General features: G+C 45.0%; 1 protein-coding gene across 4 annotated transcripts in view; it reads left to right on the forward strand.

The window, feature by feature from the left end:
* Positions 1 to 4,308: 4,308 nt before the first annotated feature.
* ZDHHC7 (zinc finger DHHC-type palmitoyltransferase 7) overlaps positions 4,309 to 17,280 on the forward strand; it is a 34,910-nt gene continuing 21,938 nt past the window's right edge. Inside the window, exon 1 of one of the 4 annotated variants that reach the window (XM_059667169.1) lies at positions 4,309 to 4,832. The gene's annotated coding sequence lies outside the window, so the exon portion shown is untranslated. Of the gene's footprint in view, positions 4,833 to 4,872; positions 4,980 to 7,308; positions 7,506 to 8,458; positions 8,507 to 17,280 lie in introns of those variants that run through there. The other 3 variants (XM_059667171.1, XM_059667172.1, XM_059667170.1) reach the window with 3 other exon arrangements.

The raw sequence follows: 17,280 nt of genomic DNA on the forward strand, positions 1-17,280 counted from the left end.
TCTAATACCATGGGTTGTGAAGTATAAGCTTTCTGGCTTCCCTAATCTGGCTGTTTATTCAACACTACAAACTCAGTGGAAAAAGTAAGAAACAACCCCAAACATCCTTCTGTGGGGAAGATGCCTTGAGAGTATTTAAACATCCTACTTTCCTGTAGTTTAGCACCCATTAACAATAATACTATCGTGGTTGCCAAACCTTGAGTGTTCTATTTCAATTGCTCCGTTGATATTTATTAGCTGGCATTTCCCTGTATCTATTCTTGACCTTCTCCAATATTCTGTCCACAAAGCAGCTAGAATGACCTTTAGAAACCACAAATGTGACCAAATCCTCACTGGGTCTTCTGGAACAAACCTCTGTACCCTTGTCTGGCTTCTCTCTCTCTCTCTCTCTCTCTCTCTCTCTCTCTCTCTCTCACACACACACACACACACACACACACACACACACACACACACTGTTTACTTGAAGTTGAACAGACAATTACTGAATGATTTTTTACCAAGTGAGCACCCATATAACCAGCACACAGATCAAGAAATAGACTATTAATAGCATCCCCCATCAACGGTAACCACTGCCCTACCCTGTCTTCTTTACCAAAGATCAGTTTTGCCTAACTTTGCACGTCTTTTTAATGAGGTCAGATGATATGGACTCTTTCGTGTCTTGCTTCTTTTACTCAACATCTTATTAGTGAGGTTGACCTGTATGGCTGTGTGTAGACTTCCATTCTGTACAGTATTTCATTGTAGGAATATACCACAATTTACTTATTCCTTCTGTTGCCCAGCTGCTTTTAGATTGTTTCCAATTTAGGGCTATCATGGGTAGTGCTGGGTGAACATTCTAGCACACGCCTCTTGGTGAACATAGGTACAGTATGCTCAGCTTCAGCAGATACTTCCAACAATTGCCCAAGGCAGTTTGACAATGACATGCCCACCAGCAGCGCATGGAACCTCTAGTCACTTCAACACTTGGGGGTTTTCATGTTAGGTATGTACATAGCGTTCCTTGTGGATAAGTGTGCATTTCCCTGATGACGACTGAAAATGAACACTGTCTTGGATAGTCTCTTTTGTGAAGTACTAGTACTTGTTCAACTGTTCTGCCAATTGTTTTATTGGGTTGTCTCATTTACGTTTAATTATAATTTTATGTATGTAAAAATGAATATAGGGTTTAGAAAAATAAGTTACAGACTTGTTTCTTGTATATTTTTCCAGGAATATTCTATGTACATAAAAACATATACTCCCTCTTCTTTTTTACACAAACATACAATTTTACACCATAGACTTAATATACCTGGAAGACCATTCATATGAACACATAGAACTCTGCCTTATTCTCTTTTTATAATGGCATAGCACAGTATTTCATTTATGTATACAACATAATTTATTTAATATATCGATGGGCATATAGGGTGATGCCAGTTTGTTTTGTTTTGTTTGTTTGTTTTTGCTTCTAAAAACATGCTACCATAAATACTCAAGTACAAACATCTTTGTGCACATGGGTGAGTCTATCTGTAGGATAAATTCCAGAGGGAAATCGCTGGGTCAAAGGGTATCTTGCTCTGCAAAGAGCTGAACAAATTTACAATTGCACCAATTTGATCTGCCTTACCAACACGAAGTGTTAACTTTTTTTTTTTTTACAATCTACCAGATGAAAACTGGGATCTCCTTGTACTTTAAATTTGTATTCGTTCCTGTTACTTTGAATTTGGGCTGAGCTTCCTTTCACATATGTGAATAGAGCCTCCACGTTTAAAAGGGCTGTTTCCTGGGATGACTGGTTATCTGGAAACTAGCTCCTGAGGGGAAACCAGAACTAACCTGGAGATTGGGGTATTCCCTTCCCTGCCAAGACCTCCAATTTTAGGAGGTTTTCTTCTCCCAGGACCTCAGTGAAATCAGAAAGAGGCAAAACCAAAAACACCTCTGTGTTGAGACACAATTTTAAAACTGGAAGAAACCTTAGAAATCAAGGCTAATCTCATATTTTAGAGATTATGGGGGGAAAAAGACAAAGCTGAAGCCTGGAGAGGGGAAATGACTTGCAGAAGACCACATATGTCAATTCTGTTGAGAAAGAGATGAAAATCCTTGATAAGAGTTGAATTGTTTTTGTCATCTGCTGTCATCCTTGTTAAATAACTTAAAGCATTATTTCCTTGTGCTATTATTTCCTTTAGCAAGGGTGCGATTTAAAAGTTAAAATAAACAAGCTATGCTAGTAATAAAAAATGCAGACAACATAACAAGTGTGGGGACTCAGGAGAATTATGGGGTAGGGATTCCCCTCTTTACTTTTTTTAAAAAAATTTTTATTTTATTGTTTAAAGTATTACAAATAGTAGTACAAATGTCTCCTTTCCCCCCCCATTGCCCTTCCCCTGGCCTCACCTATACCCCGCCCCCGCACATGCCCTCACCCCCACCCCCAATGTCTTGCGTCCATTGGTTATGCTTATGTGCATGCATACAAGTCCTTCACCCTCTTTACATTTTGTGAAAGACTTTGAAATGGGTATTGGTGTTTTCAATGAACAATTGGGTGTTGTCTGGCACACCCTCTGGTTATCTGGTTCCATGAGGTTTGTTTTTTCTTTCTTTAAGCTACAGTATTTATAACTCTATAGGGTATAGAGAATTTATAGTAATGAAAGTGATTCTTGCCCACAGATATGACAGACAAGTGAATCTTGTATAGTAGAAGTCCAACTGACCTCCCTCCCCCACTGTAAAAGAAGCCAGTTTTGCATCTAGTAAGCAATTTCATCTCAGCATTCCTGACTGCCTATATATGTGTCTGTCTTTTGGATTCATCTCTCAACCATTTGTATCATCTTACATGCTTTCTCATTAATTAGTGAGTGAAATGAAATATGTTACGTGTGTTTGTATTTGTATAAAAGTCATGATTTTACCTTTTAAAAATATGTTTTTATTGATTTCAGAGAGAGGAAGGGAGGGGAAGAGATAGAAACATCCATGGGACATCCAGCTGCCTCTGGCACGCCCCGACTGGGGGTGTAGCCCACGATCCCAGGCTTGTGCCCAGACGATGAATCCAACTGGTGACCTCCTTGTGAATGGGATGATGCTCAACCACTGAGGCACACTTGCTGGGCTCACTTGTTGTGTGTGTGTGTGTGTGTGTGTGTGTGTGTGTGTGTGTGTGTGTGTTTTAAAGAAGATATTCTTTTAACATTGCTTGCAGCAAGTATATCTCAAGTATAGTCTTGGTGTCATCAGAGATAACCATCCTTTCTTTCAGCCTATGTGGAAAGAATTGACCACTGACTGGAGGGGCCAACCTCACTTTTTCCTTTGTGGAAACAACGATCCCAGGCAACAGGAGGCTCAGTGAAGGGTGATTGAATGCATAGCACCACTCTGAATACAGAGATACAAGACCCACTAACACACATTTAAACTTTCAAAGCTGAAATTTTGATGATTAATTTAATGTACCCCTTGTTCCTAAAGTTTGTCTGGGGGCAAGACAATAAATAATGAGAAAGTAGCTTGCAGTCAGTGAGATTCTCATAGATTCTTTAACTGCAATTACTGCTTTTCTCATACAATTTAGTCAGTACTTACCAGTTTAACAACAAACACTGAGCATCTACTTCCCAGACCTGCAGCAGTTGCCCCAAATATTATAGGAAACCCAAATAAATAAAAAACGTGTCTACCTTTAAATATTCAGGACATCACCTGGAAGGAATCCTTGGGATGTTCTGACATCCAGGTCCCTCTTTGAGCCTCAGCAGACTCCAGGTGCCAGGCCTCCAATCCCCAGTCCAGTATGCTTCCCCTTTTCTTTTCTTTTTAAACCAGAGAACTGTATGTTTGTTTGTTTGTTTGTTTATTTATTTATTTATTGTTTCTAAAGTATCTTTTTATTGATTTTCAAGAGAGGAAGGAAGGGGGAGATAGAAGCGTCCATGAGAGAGAAGCATCCTCTGGCTGGCTCCTGCACGCCCCCTACTGGGGATGAAGTTCACAACCCAGGCATGTGCCCTTACCAGGAATCAACCCAGGGATCTCTTGGTGCCCGGGGACGGGGGTGGGGGGGTCCGGGGGGGGGGGCACTCAATCACCGGAGCCACACCAGCCGGCTATGCTTCCCCTTTTCCTCATATACTTTTACCTCCATCTTTTTCATTGCGGTTTCCATGTCCCCATTTTCTGAGCTCTCATTCCCGCACACCCTGCAGGCCACACCTAAAGCTGACAGTTCCTTAAGAGGTCGCCGCGGGCTCCAGCCACTTGGGAAGAACTCTGGACCTTGGATGACAGCTCAACGCGTGGGTTGGACCTTGCGGCAGCCCGTAGCCCCCGTCCTTTCCCTTCCGGATCTCAGTTTGGAGATCCTTTACTTTAGCAAGGGCAGCTTGCGACTGGAAGCTGACTTTCTCAGGGAACTGCCACTCCTTAGGAGCCCCTGTTCCAGAGAGACCCTGGCCACTGAGTCCCGGAGAGCGCCTCACGAGCCCATCTCCGCGGCCGGGAGCCCGGGGGGCAGCCTGAACTGCGCAGGCGCGACGCCGCTGACCTCGCGGGTTCACTTCCGGGGGTCGCACTGCTAGTGCTCTTCAGGCAGGGTTCTGGGCTCTGGTGTGTGCTCCGCGGCCACCTCCCTTCTTTCGGCCCGACCGGACGGGCCCGCTCCGAGCCACGCGGCCCGCTCCGGCCCGGCCATGAGCGCGGCCGCATGATGCGTCCCTGCCTCGGCCGCTGCAGTCGCCGCCGCCGCCGCCGCTGGCCGGGAGGAGCCGCAGCGCCGGGCGACCCCGCCCGGGCCTCGGGTGAGTGCGGCGGGCCGGGCTGGGCTGGGCCGGGCCGGATGGGCTCCTGCTTACGCCCAGGTGCCCTGGCCACTACCTGCCCCTGCGCCCTCTCCCCACCCCGCCCGCTGTCATCTGCAGCCTCCCGGATTCCTCAGGGGCACTTCGGTGCGTGCACTTGACGTCCCCAGGTGCCTCCTTGTCGCTCCTTAGTCCGTCTTTCGGGAGAGGGTCCGAATTGCAGCCCCAGTTTTGTCCCTGACCTTGGCGTGACAGTAAGCTCCCCGAGCCACTGTTTTCTCCTCTAATAACGGGTTGTTGTCAGGGCTGGAAGAGCGAATGGCTATAAACCCTCCTGTGAGCTGTAAAGAATTGTTTATGGGCATATATTACAATGGGCTTTCTCCCACATGGTGCGTGGCTTCCTGAATGCTCTTGTTCTTCCTTCCCTTTTCAGTTTTTAACTTTTTTATTCTTTGTACATCTTTCTCATTATCTTCCCTTCCCCATCAGTGTTCTTTGGGGCGATTTCCGGTCAGGGCATCCGGGACAGTCAGGTCAGCTTCAAGACAACGTCTGCATCTGCTCTGAGTGTGGCTAAGGCTCTTCTTCTTGAAAAGTCGTTGCTGCCGGAACTAAGTCTCTTTTTGCTCTTGGGTGGACACACTTTATTGGTTTATGAGCAACCAGTTTATTATGGTAGTTAAATCGGAGCATAGGAAGAACTGCTGATACACCTGCCTTGTAGCTTCTTTTGCTGTCCCGGTTGTGTACAATGCTTTCCAACCCGATGCTAAGTGGTTACATTTGCATTCTGCTTAGTGTATGTACTTAATGCACATGTATGTATCTGTTTTACTCTTATTGTCTCAGGTAGTCTAGAAATCTAGCTCAAAACATTTTTTTTCCCTAAACTCTTCACCTCACAGATGAATTTGATTTTTTGATATTGTCTTACAACTTTTACTTTATCTAAAGTCACCTTTAAAAAAGTCACCTTGTTAAGTTTGTTTGTTAGGAAGTTACAACTTGTTTAAAGTGACTGGCTATTGAGATATTTGAAAAATGGAACGGAACACAGTGATAAGTTGCATTTCTTGAACACTCTGGAAAATTGAAGTTATATTTGGATTGTGTACTTTTTGGAGTTAGACTGGTAGGTCCCCATTGACTTTTGGGCTGAGAGATGGAGGAGAATAAGACCTCCTGAAAAGGTAATTTCCTAGAGAATTCATATAACAATTGGAACTCTGTGCAGATGTTTCATAGGAAGGCAAAGTGGGTAAAAATGTATAGAGATGTGTTCTATTACCAGTGACTCATAGCCTGCCTGTGATTACAGTTAGTGAATTGCACCTTTACAGCCATGCTAATCAGTGCACTGTAAAAGCAGAAATCCTCTTCTAGGGATACAGTCATGCACCACTTAACAGCAGAGATACATTCTGAGAAATGCATCATTAGGTGATGATGTTGTGTGTGAACATCATATAGTGTACTTACACAAACCGAGGTGGTATAGCCCACTGCACACCTAAGCTATATGGCATAGCCTGTTGCTCCTCGGCTGCAAACCTATATATCGTGTTGCTGTACAACACAAGATTAAGGCAAACACAAGAGAAAATTATGCAGTTAAGAGACGCAGTAAACCAGATGTGTGAGGCTGCTGTCATGTGTCATGGCATACCGTTTTATAAGTAGAAGGTGCACTCCAGCTATAAGAAATATAGTGTAGTGAACACATAAACCAGTAACATAGTAGTTTATTATTATTTTTGTGTATTGTATACTATACATACATGTATATCAGTACTTTTATGTGACTGGCAGCACAGTAGGGTTGTTTAGACCAGCATCACCACAAACAGGTGAGAAACGTGTTGTGCTATGACGTCACTAGGCAATAGGACTTTTTCAGCTCCATTATAATCTTAGGAGACGACCGCCCTATATGTGGTTCGTTGTTGACTGAAATGTCGTTACGTGGCACACGGTTGTATTAGCATGAATAGAATGGCCGGAAATTTATGTAAGAACAGTCTTGACTTAGTCAAAAGTATGGACATACTTTTACATTCTTATTGAAACTGTTACTGCAGGCTTGGACTCTTTGGTGACATAAGTAATAGAATCTTTGTTAATTGGATGAAGTGGGGGTTAGAAATAAGTTCACATACAAAGTTAATGTTTGGGATAAATTGAGAAGCAGTTTTCCTGATGATTCCAGAGCTTCCCTGCTCCAATCTGTGCTGAACGTCTCTACAGAATAATTATCTTGAAGCAGCTTTTTGGGTATGTGTTTCTTAAAAGTGATGTTTAATTATAAAAGGAACACATGCTTGTAAAAAATTCCAACACTAGAGCAGAGCATAAAATCTAAACACTCGTTTTCACTCCCGCCTTCCCCAAGGCCAGTGTCCAGGGTCAGTGTTAACCTGCTGTGTGACCCTTCAGCTGTAGCCCCTGAGAAGAGTTCAGGCGAGCTGTGAGAGTCAGTCAGCTACAGAGTCTAGAAGGAACCGTCCACACAAGACCACCCTCACTGCTGGCATCAGCTGCAAGTTTGGGGATTCCCAGAGCCACCCTAATGTTTGATTATTGGGAAGAAGGACTCACAGAACTCACCGAAGGCTGTTGTTCTCACAGTTATGGTTCATAACAGGGAAAGGATACAGACTAAAAGCAGCCAAGGTAAGAGGCTTGTAGGACAGAGTCCAGGGAAGTATCAGAGGTGGGGCTTCTGTGAGACGATATGCACAAGGTATTGCCAAGCAGGGAAGCTCACCTGGGCCTGGGTGTTCAGAGTCTTTATTGGGGTTCCACCTGTGATTGATTGATCGCTCACTTGCTTGATCTCAGTTTCCAGGTCAACTGATACTGCATGACTCAAAGCCTCAAATTAAATTGAATTGTTAGTCTTTCTTGTGTGGCCAGCCCCCACTGAAAATCAGATTGTCCGCTGAGGACAAAGGCCAAATCCCCTTTTGGGCAAGGTTAAATTCTTTACTGCATAGCATCCTTCCTGCTCTCATGGTCCCTTCCTCAAAAAAATATATGTATTTTTCAACCATTGACAAACGATTGTCTTCTAGATCATGGAGGAGACAAAGGCCACTGGGAGAGTTCTCTCAACTTTCAATCCTTTCTAGGTAAAATACCTGAATATTCATCAGTCTTGTGTATCCCCTTGCCTCTGAAGAAGAGATAATCCCTCTTTCCCAATGTCACCTTGTATCTGTTCTTTGGTCTGCCTGTTATGGGATAAGCATTTAGTCATTTACTCACTTGCCTCTTTGATTTCCTCTCATTGACTTCTTTGCTTCTTTCTACAAACATGTTCTTGTCTTACTAATCTTAGCCTTGCTTATGCTTCATTCCATCTTGAAAAGCCTTCAGTAGAATCCTGTTCATTGTCTTATAAAATCCAGACTCCTTATGGGGCCAAGAGAATGCCTTATATTGGTACAGCACCTTTTAGTTTTGAAAACACTTGTGTTATCTTCCAGTGCCTTGCATGAAATGAAGTGGTTGCTTGGTAAATGTTAGATTAATGAATAATTTGGCTAGGAAGCGAGTGAGAGTCTTCTATTGGAGGAAATAGCAGGAGCAAAAGCACAGAGCTGTGAAGGGCATGTGGCAAGGGGAGCCTGAATGAGCACTGTGTGGAAGAGTGGTGAAGACAGCCTGGAAAGGTAGGGGGAGCAGGTTCAGGGGGGCCTTGAATGCCATGGTCCCCGGGTTTGGGACCAGATTGATTTTGTAACTCAGGCTGTGATTTTGATGACAACTCTTGCAGCTAGAGGGTGGTTGGCACCTGGAAACCCTCTGAGGTTAGGATTCAGCAGCTGTACAGGCAGAGGTGAGGGTGCCCAAGCTTGGGTTGTGGCAAAGGTGAGGAGAGGAGGATTAGAGCGCCGGGAGGAGTGTGTGCCTAGAGGGTCAAAGGTACCTAATAAATACTGTCTGTGTGAGGAGTGTCATCAGTAAGTGGAAGGAGAGGCCACTCCTGTGTTGAGCTGGTGGTTTGGTTCTTTCTGGGAAAGGGCGCAGTTCATTTGCAACACTCAGTAAGTAGGGGGCAGGCAGAATAGAGAAGCTTTCGGTTTCCCTTGAGACAGGCTTTTACAGTATCACTTCTTTGTTGAAATGTTTTGAATTCTTAGAGTTCCTTATTTCCCAAATTCAATTTATTCATTACAGAATGCATTTTCTAAAACCAAGTGCTCTGGGAGGCAGTGTATTTTAATGCAAGAATATGGGCTTTGGTGTCAAAACAGTCCTGACTCCACCCTTTTCTGGCTGTGAACTTGGGCAAGTTACTTCAGCTCTAAGGCTCAATTTCCTCATCCCTAAAATGCTAATAGTATCGTCCAGCTTTTAGGGTAGTGGCAGGAGTGCGATAGTGTGTATAAAGCTCCTGACATACAATGGATATTCAGTAATTGGCCTTTCCTTTCACCTTCTATGTTTTACATTGTTGTTAACTTGCAACTAAGAGCTAAATGTTTGTTGTACTTTGGATTTGGGTGAATCTGATGTTCTAAAATTAAATTCATATTAAATAAGTTAGGAAAATACAGAAGGAGGTTGAGATTCATTAGCATCACTCAGGTTCAGTTATTCCCTGGGACAGGACATTTAGAACTCTGGGGCGCTTTTTATTTCTGGATTTAGAATTCTTGAGGGTTTACTTACAATGTTAGGGTTTTTAAAAATTGCTGCTCCGTTTGACTTTGGGTCAGGCTGTGGCTCTAGAACAGGGACAAAGTGAACCCTTTGCTGTGTGTGTGAACAAGCCTTTGAGATGCCTTATCCAGCCTAGGTGCTCCAGGTGACATATCTCCAATTGGTGCTTCCCCAGAAAACCCCCCACTAGTGTGGGCTTCTCTCTTCCTCCCCTTCTCCCTCTCTCCCTTTAATCCTTCCACATTTCTCTCCTACTCTTTTCTCCAAGGCTCCCCGACCTTCTGACCCCAGCCCCCATGCTGGATCTCCCACTTTGATCCTCTTTCGTATTTCTTTCATGTTCCCATGGGCTTCAGTTCTACTTTTTCTTGCCTTCCTCAAGCACGCTCCCTGATTCTCTCATTCATGCAACAAATATTTGCGGCGTGTGTAGTGAGAAGGGATGGACTGGGGATATTACAAGGAATATTCTGTTGAGGTATCTGACAAAGGAACAAGACAGCCAGCAAGGGGAGACGGTAAGAGGTGAGGTCAGCAGGCTACAGAATGGGTAGGATTTTATAGGCCCTGGGGAGGCCTTTGGCTTGTGTTCTAACTGCAGAGGCAGACATGGGATGGTTTTAAGTGAGAGATCGACTCCATCTGATTTCTCAGTAAAAATGTACTCTGGTGCTGGATGGGGAAATGGATGGTGGGTGAGTGGAGGCAGTGAGTGTAGAACAGCACTGATTAGGAGTCCAGGTGAGGGCTCAGGTGCCTTGATCTGGCTAGGTGGGGACATGGAAGAGAGGGTCAGATTTGGGTGGGTTTTGGAGGTGGAATCCACAGGACTTGCTTTGGATAGCTGTGGAGGTGGGGGAAAGAGTTAAATAAAAGGTGAGTCCTGTGTTTTGACCTTGACCACCAGATGGTGGTGCCCTTTATTAAGGTGGGAAGAGTGGGTCATAAGTTTGTTGGTGGTGGTGGTGGTGGTGGTGGTGGGGCTCTGCTTTGACCCTCCTACAGTGGCGTTGTTGAGGAGTCAGTTGGATATACTTAGCGATGTATTATTAGTTTTGAAGTTTCCCAGATATACATTTTTTTAAATATATACCGATTTTTAACTACATGGGGCTAAGATCCTGTGAGACCATTTGGAAAGCATATACATAAAAGGGAAAACCGGGACTGAGCATGGGCACTCCCAACATTTGGGTATCTATGCAGGTATCTATGTATCTCGTAAGTGATAGAGTGTGGCTGGTGAGAAAGGAGAAAAACTCAGAGTTGTCGCCACCCTCCCCCACTCTCTACTCCCAGCCCCCACCCTCCATTCATGAGATGGACTTTCCTCTCACAGTCCCATGGCTTTTTGCTGTTGTGTTTTCAGCTTGGCATCTTTTTGATATGTGTTATCTGAGTGCTGTTTTGTGTGATTAAGTACTTTAGTGTAAAAGACCTTGCTAGGAAGATTAATGCTTTTACTGTTCACAGTAAGGATAATGAGACTTGGCTTTGGTTAGCTTACTACTCTGTTGGGATTTTCCTTAGAGGTTAATATTCTGTTCTTTAGCTTCAGTAATTTGAGAAGAAAATAGTGTTTTCACGTGATATACATTATTGGTAGGGTTTGAAAGCACTAACTAAATCTTTCATGATTGTAAATTGATGGAAAGAACATTTAAGAACATAAATACAGTAAATACACTGGGAGAGTAACTGGATGCTCAGTACTTGTACCAAATTCAGTGCGGGTTCTGGCTTTCTCTTTAGTGTTCCCCACCCTAACTCAGGCCCATCCTGGTTCGCTTATCCTTCAGGTTGGTGACATACCTGGGGCATAAGTTCTTGCATCCTCCCTTCACTCCCCTTCTGTTTATCAACCTGCTTGCATGGCCATATTTGAGATGTCATCGTTATCCGAATGGCACCTTCTCTGAGTTCTTAAAGGGCGTGCAGGAGGCGGCCGATCAATGATTCTCTCTCATTGATGTTTCTATCTCTCCCTCTCCCTTCCTCTCTGAAATCAGTAAAAATATATTTAAAACAAACAAACAAAAAAGTCCGCCAGCCTCAGTCCCCCTGGCTATCGTGTCACTTTCTCCAAATCTGGTTCTCATTCTCACCAGGACTTCCAGTTCCTTGAGGTCTTCTGTCTCCTGGTTCTCAGGCCTCACCCGTCATCCGCACTCTGGTTTTCTAGCCCAAGTCTTGCCTCTGATACCCTGGTTTTCTGTCATCTTTGTTAATCTCCAGCCCGTGTAAGCCTTTGCAGCGCTGGGTCAGGCTTTTGGATAAAAGGGGTAGCAGTTCTCATCACCTTATTAGAAACTGGCCGTTATCAGCACTGTCTGTGCCCAGTGTTGTGTTTCAGCCCTTCTTTTGGCTGCCCTCCCCCAGCCGCCTGTCCCCCGTCTCAGTAGCTGTTCTTTGCTCAGAACACAGTGCTATGGAGCGTGACCCTCTTTAGCTTCGGTCCATCTTGTCGACAGTCTCCCCGTCTTCCTCCAATCTAGGGAAGAAGAGCCATTCTCTGTCAGCTGTCACCTCCCTGAGTCTGCACACTTGGACCCTCATTCTTTTTTTAGTTTTAATCCTCACCTCACGATATGTTTTTATTGATTTTTAAAGAGAGAGGAAGGTGGAGAGTAGAAGAAAGAGAGAAACAGTGGTTGGTTGCCTCCGTATGTATCCTGACTGGGGAGCAAACCCACAACCTAGGTATGTGCCCTGACCAGAATCGAACCTGCAGTCCTTGGTGAATGGAATGACTCTCCAACCAACTGAGCCACCTGGCCAGGACTGGACCCTCATTCTTTAAAAACAGATAAAAGTGAGCCTGCATTGCGTTTGTAGTTGTAGGACACGTTCAAATAAGTACAAATTAGAAATAAAAAAGAAACCGAACAAGCATGGCTGGATCTCTTAACTTATAGTCTCTTAGTCTGATAGTCTGATTAGTTTACGTAGGCATATACTCTTCATTCTCTTTATATTCAGTCACTTTTTTAAAACATTAGCTCTCTCTCTCTCTCTCTCTCTCTCTCTCTCTCTCTCTCTCTCTCTCGATTTTTAAGAGAGAAAAACATCGATAGGCTGCTTCTGGTACACGCCCCCACCAGGTATTGACCATGCCCACTGGGTATGTGCCCTGATGGGGAATCGAACCTGCCACCTTTTGGTGTACGTACTGATGCTTCAGCCAATGGAGCCACACCAGCCAGGGCTGCATTCAATCACTTTTGGGGCTTTCCTAGGCTTTTTAAAAGTGTGGCGTGGTCAGACCAAGATGTAGCATGGTGGATCTCTCATGGAGTCCCAGAGACTAACTGTGACTTTGGGTGGGTACTTAAATCCTGTGGGACCATGGTGGCTCATCTGTAAAATGGTGAGACCAAATATTTCTTTAAGATAGTCATAGCTTTAAGTGAGAGGAAATTAAAATCCCCCCCCGCCCCACTTTTCCTTCTAGCTATCTATGCTCTTTAATTATCTCACCACCCTGTCTCCAAGCTCTTGGCACTTCTTTTTTTTTAATCTTCACCTAATGATATGTTTATTGATGAGAGAGAGAAAGGGAGGGCAGGAGAGGGGAGAGAGAGATGGAGAGGAGAGAGAGATTGGGGGAGGAGGGTAGAGAGAAACATCGACCTCCCACAAGTGCCCCAACTGGGGGTCGAACCCGAAACCTAGGTATGTGTCCTGACCTGAATCAAACCACATGCTTTTGGTGTATGGGGCAACGCTCCAACTGACCACACCGACCAGGCAGCTCTTGGCACTCCTGAAGCTGAATCCGCCCGGCATCTCCTGCCCCCACCCCCCCCCCCTTGTTGACTGCTCCCACCTTCCTTCCTGCCCTTAACTTCCTTCCTGGCCTCCTTCCTGGCTGTTCCTCCCCTTTCCTGTCTGTTCTCCCGAGGGTTTCAGCCTCACACTTCTGTGGCCTCTTGGATGAGTGTATCCGGTCCCACTTCACCTCTTCCCTCTGCGCTGGCTCTCTCATTCCTTATCTCTAGGTTGGGGCTGGAGGAGATCAGCTATTAGTTGGCAGCTGGTCAGATCTGCTAGTTTATTCCTTGTGCCACAGTCGCAGCACTCTCTCGCTGAGCCTGCAGCTCCCGTGTTCCATGAGAGGGTCAGCCAGGGCAGTCACGTCTCTGAGTGCCTTTTATTCCCCCACACGGTGCCCCGGCCATTCCGCGTTGGTGGCTGTGCTTTTTCTGCTGGAACTGCCTCGGCCCCCTCAGGCCCTGCCCTCCTGTCGGCCCTGGCCTCCATCATCTGCTCTGGATCACAGCAGCAGCCCCCTGCTTGCCTGGTTCCTTCCATCCTAGTCTCACTTGGTTGTCAGTTATCTTTTTAAAACATCTGTCTCTTTACCTAAATTCTGGTGCCTCCCATTCTAACAGAATGAAGTGCAGAATCCAGACTCTTTAGCTGGGCATCAGAGTCCACCCTTAGGTCACATTTCCCTTCCCTCTCCCCTGCCCTCCTCTGCCCCCCTGCGCCTTTTCGCACTACTCTCTCCTCCTGTTATATCTTGCGTGTTCATCCGGGCCCACCCTCTGTCTTCTTTACTGACACTTGCTCTGGTTCCCGCAGCCAGGATTGGTCTTTGTCATCTCTCCCTCCACACTTTGCTCCTAATTTGGGGATAACACTTAGCACATTATTTACAAGGCTGCCTCCCACCTCTGCTAGCTTGTGAGCTCCGGTGGGCCACGCTCCTGTCCTTGGTTGCTCATGGGGAGTGGGGCTTGCATAGAGTATGGATGGTGTTTGCCCCTCTCTGTCCCCATGTTTGAATTAAGTGGCTCTCTCACAGGTGGCGTATGTTTCTTATGCTGTTTCTGTGTCTGAAGCAGAGATTTGCTTATTTCTGTGCTTTATATAGATCACCAGTGGGTGTATGAATAGTAAAACAATGATGAATTCAAACAGCATATTAATAAAAACATGAATACCAAACTCTGGGGTAGATTTTCTTTTCATTGCCTTAGTGAAGTAATTTGTAACTTAATTCTTTTTTCTAGTAACTGATCACAAAAAAAAACTCTGATATCTTTTGTTTACTTAGTTGTTTTTAGTTTGTTTATGAGAAATATACATCTTGTGTATAGCCAAGGAAAATAGTAAGGGGAAGAGATTAAGAAACTGAATCAAAGATACAGTTAAAAGTAAATCTAAGAGGGGTCTTGACTCCTGAATACCCTTAAGGTTGTTGGCTGTTGCTTAGGTACTTTAATAAAATCAGAGTGTACAAATACCATATTTTAAAAGTCACCATTAGTTTAAGCAGCTTGGCATTTATGGCCACATTTGTTATTAACAAGTTCAGAAGGGACTCAGAGCCGGAAATACGTTAGGGTGGTGTTGAGGGCGGGGCGGGAGGGTGTACAGGTAAGTACAGAGGGTGAACCAAGTCCTGAGGAGACTTGCCATGGATGGGATGGGCGGGGAGGCTGACTGCAGAACCTGGCCCCGGTGGGGGTGCGGCAAACCTGAGGAAGCACTGAGCAGCCTCTGGGTCCTAGAACACCAGGATCTGTTTAGTGGCAGGGACTAAGGAAACATACCCTCCATGCCTCTTTTTATTTCTTTTTAAATTTTTAAAAAAATATATTTTATTGATTTTTTACAGAGAGGAAGCGAGAGGGATAGTTAGAAACAACGATGAGAGAGAAACATTGACCAGCTGCCTCCTGCACACCTCCCACTGGGGATGTGCCCGCAACCAAGGTACATGCCCTTGACCGGAATCAAACCTGGGACCTTTCAGTCCGCAGGCCGACGCTCTAGCCACTGAGCCAAACCGGTTTGGCTCTTTTTTAATTTTTAATATTTTTCTTTTTAATCCTCACCTGAGGATATTTTTTCTATTCAATTTTAGAGAGAGTGGAAGGTGGGCGGGAGGGATGGAGGGGGAGAGAGAGAGACAGAGAAAAAGAAAGAGAGATGAAAGAGACATGGATTGGTTACCTTCCCGCATTGCCCCAACTGGGGCAAGGGATGACCCTTATGTGTGTGGGTCAATTTTCTAACCCAGTGGTCGCCAACCTTTTGGACCTCATGGACCACCAGTGGTCCTTGGACCACCAGTTGATGACCGCTGCTCTAACCACTTAAGATACTAGCCAGGGCCTTCCAGGCCTCTTAATCCCTCCCAGACCCCTATCCCTTCACCCTCTGCCACACCAGCCTCCTGGTGTCCAAGTCAGGAGTCTTGGTTTCAGAAAACACCACCATATTTTAATTAGATTGTTTTCAGTTAAAAAATGGGCAGAGGACCAGAACAGACACTTTTCCCAAGAAGACATAGAGGTGGCCAAAAGATTTATGAAAACTTCACTAGCTATAAGGGAAAAGCATCAAAACCACAAGCTACCACCTCACACCTGTTAGAATGGCTATCATCAATAAGACAAGTGATAACAGTGTTGGAGAGGATGTGAAGAAGAGGGAACCCTTGCACACTGCTGGTGGGAATAGAGCCACCATGGAAACAGTATGGCAGTTTCTCAGAAAATTAAGAGTAGAACTACCATATGACCTGGCAATCGTTCTGGGTATCTACCTGAAAAACTTGAAAACATTTATTTGTAAAAATACTGTACCCCTATCATTATTCACAGTGGCCAAGACATAGAAACAAGCCAGGGTCCTTCGGCAGATGATTGGCTAAAGGAGATGTGGTGCATATGTACAAAGGACACTACTCAGCTATAGAAAGATGAGATACTGCCATTTGGGCAGCACGGGTGGATTGTGAGAATATCATGCAAACAGCAATATGATTTCACTCATATGTGGGATATAAAACAAAAAACACATCCACAGACAATAGTATGGCGGTTACCAGATGGGAAAGATGAAGAGGGGATAGGGGGTCAAATAAGTGGTGACTGAAGGGGACTAGGCTTTGGGTGGTGAGCACACAATGCAATACACAGATGATGTATTCTAGAACTGTACATCTGAACTTATATACGTACTAACCAGTGTTACCCCAATAAATTTAATTTAAAAAAGAAAAGAAACCAACTGAGGGCTTGTTTAAGCAGAAAATTACAATATGGGCTAAAAACAGAATGGCCAGGCCGTAAGGCACATGGCCGGGCAGCAGAATGGAAGCCCAGCTGCGAGCTGTGCTGTGGGAGGAGCTGGGAGGCTGCCCCTGCCCACCTCCTGCTGTTTGGAAGATGGGCTCCCGGCCTGTCCTTTAATCTTATTTTTTCCTCTGAGGTCCTTCTCTTTGTCCTTCAGTTCTCTTTTCTGGGAGATTTCCCTTTTCTCTGTCCAATCCTACTTTTGAGGTTTCAAAATTCTGTCATATTTTTATTATTCAATAACTAGGAAGGCCTCATAATGTTCCTCTTTTTGTTTCACCGGTACAGTTTCTTATTTCTTCTTAATTTCTTCTCTGTACGTCATGCCTGCTCTGAATTCTTTTTCTCCCCCTGTTTCTTTTTGGGGCTGTCTTTATTGAGACCTGTTTTGGGTTTTCTTCAAAACACCTGACTGTTGACTCTTTGTTCATATTCAAGAATGAGCTGGGCCGAGCCCTTGGAGCCATGGCAGGATGTCCTCTGGTGCCTTTGTCTTAGGGAATGTGGCAGTGAATCTGACCCCTTGGTTGGTATCTGACCCCTGCATCTTGGTATCTCCAGGCCTTTTCTCTTGGGCTGCACGAGTGCTTCTAGAGAAACTGTCTACTCGCTCACCTGCCAGTGAGAGATATGAGCTGGGAGCTTCTTTATTCAGAGGGTGGTCCTCACCCACGTGCACCATGGTCCTTCAC

The sequence above is a fragment of the Myotis daubentonii genome, chromosome 15, assembly GCF_963259705.1.
Source record: "Myotis daubentonii chromosome 15, mMyoDau2.1, whole genome shotgun sequence".
Lineage (NCBI taxonomy): Eukaryota > Metazoa > Chordata > Mammalia > Chiroptera > Vespertilionidae > Myotis > Myotis daubentonii.